Consider the following 9316-nt stretch of genomic DNA (forward strand, 5'->3'; position numbering starts at 1 on the left):
ATGTGTACTAAGTGTACTCCCTCCATCAGTTACCATGGCCCAATGAGTACATTTTACACTGTGACCTAGTACATCTGTAAAAGTATGCACCATGAACACACATGAGACCTACCATCAGTGGGCATGATGCATTCTGATCTTTTAGTTTTGTCATGTTGGTCACAACCCACTAAATGTCATGACCCAGAGCTTACAAATTAAATAAATACATACATATATACACAGTTTTCTTATAAATATATATGACCGAGATACAGATACATATAAAATCAGGACAAAATAAATGCCTGGTATAGCAATACCTTGCCACATGTAACTTTCATTTTACTTCCATTACGGTTTTATTCATTTGTTTTAGTCTTACTATTCCCTCTATTAAAGGTGCACAATTGGGGCGCCTGGGTGGCTCAGTGGGTTAAAGCCTCTGCCTTCAGCTCAGGTCATGATCTCAGGGTCTTGGGATCGAGCCCCGCATCGGGCTCTCTGTTCAGCGGGGAGCCTGCTTCCCTCTCTCTCTCTCTGCCTGCTTCTCTGCCTGCTTGTGATCTCTGTCAAATAAATAAATAAAATCTTTTTTTAAAAAAAGTGCACAATTTCTGTGACACAAACCAAAATATGCTACCCTTTTTTTTGGTTCTCTAAACCTTTCTCTGAGGTGTTAATTTCTCAATACCTCTGGATTACTGAATGGTTTTCAGAAGAGCCTGTTTTATTCGAAAGGCTCTATTTTTTTTTGGCATATACATCTTAAATAGAACTTGATTGTTAAGATGATATGCAATATATTCATTAAAATAGTTCACTGACCGAGGAGCACCTGGGTGGCTCATTTGTTAAGCACCTGCCTTCGGCTCAGGTCATGATCCCAGGATCCTGGCATCAAGTCCCGCATCGGCTCCCTGCTCCGCGGGAAGCCTGCTTCTCCCTCTCCCACTCCTCATGCTTGCGTTCCCTCTCTTGCTGTGTCTCTGTCTAATAAATAATCTTTTTTAAAAAATAGTCCACCGGGGCGCCTGGGTGGCTCAGTGGGTTAAACCTCTGCCTTCAGCTCAGGTCATGATTTCAGAGTCCTGGGATCGAGCCCCACATCAGGCTCTCTGCTTGGCAGGGAGCCTGCTTCCCCCCTCTCTCTGCCTGCCTCTCTGCCTACTTGTGACCTCTCTCTCTCTTACTCTGTCAAATAAATAAATAAATAAAATCTTAAAAAAAAATTAAAAATAGCCCACTAACTGAAAAGCTGAATCAAGTGAAAGAATAGAGGCTAAACCAGGGGACTGTGGAATAAGGAGTGTCCCTCCTTTTAGGAGTAGGAAACAGAACTCAAAGACATGAATCCCCCAGCGCACTCCCAGAAAAAGCCACTTGCAGACCTGTAGGCAAGAGCTCACAAGCATGCACATTCAGGCCAACACCTGTGTTGTGGTGAACCACATCACATCACACTGTCTTCTGAAACCCACACAATGGATATAGTGTGGCTATATCAAACCTCAAATATAATGGATATATCTTACCTCAGATTGATCTCCTTGGATCAAAACAATTTTATGACAACAGTTTTGTCTAGAAGCAATGTGATGAGTCAAGGACCCTTAAATCCATTTTTGAACTTCCTAAATCCTTATTTTCAGTTCCTCGTCTCTCGTAGTTGGAGACCTGACTGTATCCTGAGATATATTTTATATATATAATACATATACATAAACATATATAAATATATAATCAGTCCTTAACCCTTTATCATAACAGCTGTATGAAATGTGTAAAAGGGCAGCACTCTAGACCAGTCTGGACTTTCACCACCTGTAGACATTCACAGATGGGTTTTGGGAAGTCACTTTCTTCATCTGCAAAATGTGCGTAACAATGATAGTGATTTCAAAAGGTGAATGTAGGGATTGAAGGAGAAACTACACTTGAATGTCATTAGCATAGTGCCTAACCCATAGTAAGACAAGTTGCCATGGACAGGAAACAACAAATGTTGGAGAGGTTGTGGAGAAAGGGGAACCCTCTTACACTGCTGGTGGGAATGCAAGTTGGTGCAGCCACTTTGGAAAACAGTGTGGAGGTTCCTCAAGATGTTAACAATAGAGCTATCCTATGACCCTGCAATTGCAATATTGGGTATTTACCCCAAAGATACAGATGTAGTGAAAAGAAGGGCCACATGCACCCCAATGTTCATAGCAGCAATGGCCACAATCGCCAAACTGTGGAAGGAGCCGATATGCCCTCCAACAGACGAATGGATAAAGAAGATGTGGTCCATACACACAATGCAATATTACTCAGTCATTAGAAAGGATGAATACCCAGTTTTTACATCAACATGGACAGGACTGGAGGAGATTATGCTGAGTGAAATAAGTCGAGCAGAGAGAGTCAACTATCATATGGTTTCCCTTATTTGTGGAACTTAAGGAATAGCATGGAGGACATTAGGAGAAGGAAAGGGAAAGTGAAAGGGGTAAAATTGGAGGGGGAGACAAACCCTGAGAGACTGTGGACTCTGGGAAACAAACTGAGGGTTTTAGAGGGGAGGGGAGTGGAGGGATGGGTGAGCCTGGTGATGGGTATTAAGGAGGGCATGGATTGCATGGAGCACTGGGTGTTATATGTAAACAATGATTCTTGGAACACTACATAAAAAACTAATGATGTATATTATATGGTGACTAACATAACACAATAAAAATTTTTTAAGAAGTTAAAAAAAAAACAAGTTGCCATGGGGTTCTGTAAACAAATAAAGAATCCCTAATTGCTCCCAAATGTTTTTGTGTTAAAGCATAAAACCTTGAATTTGAGCTTGAGGCTCTGGTCCAGAAACAGAAATTGGTACCAAACTTGTATTGTTGGTATCGAAATGGAAGAAAATGTAAACTAACCTTCACCGTCCCCCTCTGGCACTTCCTTTTGCCTCTCTCTTCCCATCTGCAAGGAGGTACAATGCTACAAGGTTATTGTTCAGAATTTGTTGTAAATTTAAATACATGTTCCTACAAGTTAATATTTTCTACCACATCAGCAGTGACAACAAGCAATTACACTCCCGTTAAAAGCAAGACTGTCAACACCTGAAAGCTGGAAATGTCAGTCAGATCTAACATGAGATCCTACATCTGGTTTTAAGAAATGTAACACTACTATTTGATTCTTCCTAGCAAAAGTGGGCATAAAGATTTACTCTTTGGACAACATACTACACTGCTTTTTCACAGCACAAAATAGAGAGTATGACCCCAAATTTGCACGTTATAAAAAATCTTTGTGTGTACAGTTTGTTAAAAGCTCTTTTTTTAAGATTTTATTTATTTATTTGACAGAGAGAAAGCCAGCACAAGCAGGGGGAGTGGCAGAGGGAGAATCAGGCTCTCTGCCCTGGAACCATGACCCGAGCCGAAGGCAGATGCTTAACTGACTGAGCCACCCAGGAGCCCTTGTTAAAAGGTATTAATAAGAAAAAAGACCATGGAAGGGACACCTGGGTGGCTCAGCCAGATAAGCCGCTGCCTTCAGCTCAGGTCATGATCCCAGGGTCCTGGAATTGAGTCCCACATCGGGCTCCTTGCTCAGCCGGGAGCCTGCTTCTCTCTCTGCCTCTGCCTGCCACTCTGCCTGCTTCTGCGCTGGCGATCTCTCTCTCTCTCTCTCTCTCTCCCCCTCTCTCTCTGACAAATAAATAAATAAATAAGTAAAATCTTAAAAAAAGAAAAAAAGACCATGGTCAAATAAGGTTCTTGAAAGCTGATTAAACAAAGTTAAACAGGTGTTCTTATGGGCCTACTTTTCAAAGAGTCTTTTGTAACCCAATATGCATTAAAAACTTCCACAGGACGGGTATCTGATGTAGTGTTTCTCAATGGGACTTGTTGATAAAATGTCTTTAGGAGAGTATCTGATTAGCACAGGGTCTGAGGAATTCACTCAGGAAAGAGAGCAGGACTCTGGGAATGACTCAGCCCATTCCCACCCAGCTCCAGACACCCAGCTCCCATTTTGAAACTTTTTTCTTACCAGTGACCTCTCAATCATCCCTCTGGGGGCCTTTACCCAGTGCTCATCTTTGTCAGCTCATGCCCCAACAGCTCACTCCCTCCACAGAGATGGCTCTGAGAGGCAGGAGGATGGCACAGTTTGGATCTGGAAATCTGGCTGGCCCTCTGTGGACCCCTCAAGCCACCTGTTTACAGGCCTGGTCAGCCCCCACCAATTCCAGCCACCCCAGCTGAGGTGGGAGATGTTCCAGGCCTGGCCATGCTCCCAGCTCAGCTCCCTGCTGCACACAGCTGCCTAAGGGACGGAACAGCCAACACCACATGGGAAAGAACCTTCCAGGTTCTTCCAGCCATCCCACAGAATCAAATATGTCTTTGATGGGCACCTGGGAGGCTCAGTAAGGGAAGCATCCAACTCTTGATTTCAGCTCAGGTCATGATCTCAGGGTCACGGATCGAGCACCGCACTGGGCTCCATGCTGAGCACAGAGCCTGCTTAAGACTTTCTCTCTCCCAGGGCGCCTGGGTGGCTCAGTGGGTTGAGCCTCTGCCTTCGGCTCGGGTCATGGTCTCAGGGTCCTGGGATCGAGCCCCACATCGGGCTCTCTGCTCAGCAGGGAGCCTGCTTCCCCCTCTCTCTCTGCCTGCCTGTCTCCCTACTTGTGATCTCTCTTTCTCTGTCAAATAAATAAATAAAATATTTGGGAAAAAAAAAAAAGACTTTCTCTCTCCTTCTGCCCCCCAACCCCACTCTTGTGCATGTGTGCTTGCTCTCTCTCAAAAAAAAAAAAATGCTTTTAGAAAGATAAAATTACTTTCTCTGCACAAACTTACAAAAAGAAAAATTAAATGTTGAACTCCCTGGGGTGGCAGTGCGGGGAAGACTTCAGTTCTTCAGCAGTCAAGCTCCTGGCCCTATTCAAAGAGATGAGAGAAAGCAGACCACATCCCAGAGAACACGGGGAGCAAAGGGAGCATGCAGTGTTCAGATTCGCAAGGAATGGATGCACAGCAGCACACAGGTACACACAACACAGCGCCAAGCACACTACCGTGAACTCTTCCCAAAAAGCAGCGCTAAAGACGCCATCGTCAGAGACGGCCTGCTGAAGGAATGCCTGAGCAGAAAGAAAGAACATGGTGATAAATAAGTAAATTGGGGGTATCTCAGCATGGACAACCCCGTACAAACCAGGCTGACTTCCGTGCTAGATATATTAACAATGCTGGGCTTAGTTTAAAACTCACTATTCTTTTTTTAAAGATTTTATTTATTTATTTGAGAGAGAGAGAGAATGAGAGCAAGAGAGATGGAACACGAGTGGGGGAGGGTCAGAGGGAGAAGCAGACCCCCCGCTGAGCAGGAAGCCTCATCGGAGACTGGATCCTGCCATTCCAGGATCATGACCTGAGCCAAAGGCACTCATCCAACTGAGCCACCCAGGCACCCAAAGCTCCCAATTCTTTAAAGAGGGACAGAACATTAAATACCTAGAGGCTCCTGTATGTCCTATTTGTTTGCTTCATCTTATCTTCTTAAAGCCCTGTATTAAAAATGAAAATCTCAGGGCACCTGAGTGGCTCAGTGGTTAAAGCCTCTGCCTTCAGCTCAGGTCATGATCTCAGGGTCCTGAGATCAAGCCCCGCATCGGGCTCTCTGCTTGGCCGGGAGCCCGCTTCCCCCCATCTCTCTCTCTGCCTGCCTCTCTGCCTACTTGTGATCTTTGTCTGCCAAATAAATAAATAAAATCTTAAAAAAAATGAAAATCTCTTTTTCTTATTTTCATGTGCCTGTTGGCCATCTGGATGTCTTCTCTGGAAAAATGCCTGCTTGTGTCTTCCATCCATTTTTTAGCTGGATTATTTGGTTCTTGGGTGCTGAGTTATATAAGCTCTTCATATATTTTGGATACTAACCCCTTACCAGATATGTCATTTGCAGATATTTTATCCCATTCCGTAGGCTGCCTTTTAGTTTTGTTGGTTGTTTCCTTCGCTGTGCAGCTTTTTATCTTGATGAAGTCCCAATAGTTTTTGCTCCTGTTTCCATTGCCTCAGGAGACATGTCTAGTAAGAAGTTGTTACAGCCGAGGGTCAAAGAGGTTGCTGCCTGTTGTTTTCCTCTGGGATTTTGATGGATTCCTGTCTCACACTTAGGTCTTTCATCCATTTTGAATTTATTTCTGTGTGTGGTGTAAGAAAGTGGCCCGTGCTTTCATTCTTCTGCATATGGCTTTCCAGTTTTCCCAACATCATTTGTTGAAAAGACCATCTTTTTCCCGTTGGATATTCTTTACTGTTTTGTCAAATATTAATTGACCATATAGTTGTGGGTTCATTTCTGGGTTTTCTATTCTGTTCCATTGATCGATGGGTCTGTTTTTGTGCCAGTACCATGCTGTCTTGGTGACTACAGCTTTATAATACAACTTAAAGTCTGGGAATTCTGATGCTCCCAGCTTTGCTTTTCTTTTTCAAGATTGCTTTGGCTATTTGGGGTCTTCTGTGGTTCCATACACATTTTAGAATTGTTTCTTCTAGCACTGAGAATTGTTCTTATCCTATGAAAACCCATATTGGGAGGTAACAGATTTTGAGTTAAGATTCTGATATCTAAAATTACTTGAACTAGTAATTTAACTAAAAAGATAAAAATTAATTTTTTAAAGTTCAACCTCAGTACAATTCAAAGAAAGGCCATTTGTGAATGTCCTTTTTCACCCATCAAAATGGCAAAGCTGTTTAAAAAGGACAAGATTTGGCAAATTTTAAGGAAACTGAGGCATAAATGAAGGTGTCCAACTGTTCTGGAAGGTTATGTCAAATGCATATTCAAAGCCTTCAAAGTCTGTATACTATTTGGACCTAGACAACACTTCTCTACAAATTTCCTAAGGAAGTCATTACAAGGTTAAGTATTTCAGCTATTTAGGATATTTTGTGCAACCCTGCTTAGAACAGCAAAAGTTCTAGAAAGACCTTCAGTGAAGAGAGCAATAAATACTTAAATGTATAATCTATGCAATAGCATACAGTAGGTCTCTTAACTGAACTGCACTTACCGCACTCACACAACTCTCAGGGTCACCGAGTCACGGGTGAACAGGCACAATGCTGTGCCACGGGCAGTGTGGGCAAACTAAAAGCTGAGCGAGCAAGCTAATGCCCCGCAGCCCTGACTGCTCTCCGGTAGTCAACCGGCATGCCTCCTGGGGGGCTGGTTCTGTTCCCCTGACCATGCCACAAGTGCCTGTTCATATTAACTGTGATTCCAGAAAATATTAACATAATATTGGACAGCTATGAAATGAAACTCGACCATTCTCTTACACCATACACAAAGATAAACTCGACATGGATGAAAGACCTCAATGTGAGACAGAAATCCATCAAAATCCGCGAGAACACAGGCAGGAACTTCTTTGACATCAGCTGCGACAACTTCTTTCAAGACATGTCTCCAAAGGCAAGGGAAACAAAAGCAAAAATGAACTTTTGGAACTTCATCAAGATCTTCTGCACAGGAAAGCAAACAGTCAACAAAACAAAGAGGCAACCCACCGAATGGGAGAAGATACTTGCAAGTGACATTTACAGATAAAAGGCTGATATTGAATATCTATGAAGAATGTCTCAAATTCAATACCCAAAAGACAAATAATCAAGTTAAAAATGGGCAGAAGACGTGAACAGCACTCCTCAAAAGAAGACAGACCAATGGCCAAAGACACATGAAAAAATGTTCATCATCATTAGCCATCATGGAAATTCAAATCAAAACCACATTGAGATACCACCCTACACCACTCAGAATGGCAAAAACTGACAAGGCAGGAAGCAACAAGTGTTGGAGAGGATGTGGAGAAAGGGGAACCCTCTTATACTGTTGCTGCAGATGCAGGTCGGTGTAGCCACTTTGGAAAACGGTGTGGAGGTTCCTCAAAAAATTTAAAATGAGCTACCCTATGACCCTGCAATTGCATTACTGGGTATTTATCCCAAAGATACAGATGTAGTGAAAAGAAGGGCCACATGCATCCCAATGTTCATAGCAGCAATGTCCACAATAGCCAAACTATGGAAATAGCCAAGATGCCCTTCAACAGACAAATGGATAAAGAAGATGTGGTCCACATACACAATGGAATATTACTCAGCCATCAGAAAGGATGAATACCCAACTTTTATATCAACATGGACGGGACTGGAGGAGATTATGCTGAGTGAAGTAAGTCAAGTAGAGAGAGTCAATTATCATACGGTTTCACTTATTTGTGGAACGTAAGGAATAACATGGAGGACATTAGGAGAAGGAAGGGGAAAAGGAAGGGGGTGAAGTCAGAGGGGGAGATGAACCATGAGAGACTATGGGAAACACACTGAGGGTTTAGAGGGGGAGATGGGAAATGGGTGAGCCTGGTGACGGGTATTAAGGAGGGCACGGATCGCAAGGAGCACTGAGGGGTATACGCGAACAGTGAATCATGGAACAGTACCTCAAAAACTAATGATGTACTGTATGGTGACTAACAACAAAATAAATAATGTGAACCTTTTTAAAGATTTATTTCTCTTAGAGAGAGAGAGCAGAGGCAGAGGGAGAGAGAGAATCTCCAGCAGACTCCCCACTGAGCACAGAGCTCCACACAGGGCTTAATCTCACGAACCGGAGATCATGACCTGAGTTGAAATGAAGAGTTGAGATCCTCAACCAACTGAGCCCTCCATGCACCCCAATATTAATTTTTTTAAAAGAAAGCACTTCAGCTAATTCTGTGACAGAACCAAGTTTGTGATCACTGATCCCGAACCCACACTGAGGACTGCTTCCTTCTTAGGAGCACCTGCTCAGGGAGGACTCTTCTGTGCGGCCTGGGTTTTGTCTCTTCCGGACTCAGCCGACCTCCTGTTCCATCCAGGAAGACACCGTCTCAGCTAGACTCATGGGAATACCTCCCTTTGGGTTCTTAGGTGACACTGTGATACTGGACACGGACTTCCTTGCTAGATTCCCAGGAAGCAGTACAGTGTTCTGGTAAGAGTGCTCACCACCTGTCTCTGAATGCCAGCACCACCACTTACAAGCTGTGGGGCCGTGAGCAAGTTACTTAACGTCTCTGTGCTTCAGTTTCCCGAGTGGACTGACCTGAGGGGGTTGTAGAACCTACCTCTAGCGTTGGTGGGAAAATAAATGAGCGAATACATGTCAAGTGCTTCAGACAGTGCCTTAGCACAGGGGCAAGCGTTTGGTAAGCATCCGCAGCTGTTATTATTACTGTTCTGTTTTTGAATCAGATACATCCTGGCCAGCCCCT

This window comes from Martes martes, assembly GCF_963455335.1.
Source record: "Martes martes genome assembly, chromosome: X".
Classification (NCBI taxonomy): domain Eukaryota; kingdom Metazoa; phylum Chordata; class Mammalia; order Carnivora; family Mustelidae; genus Martes; species Martes martes.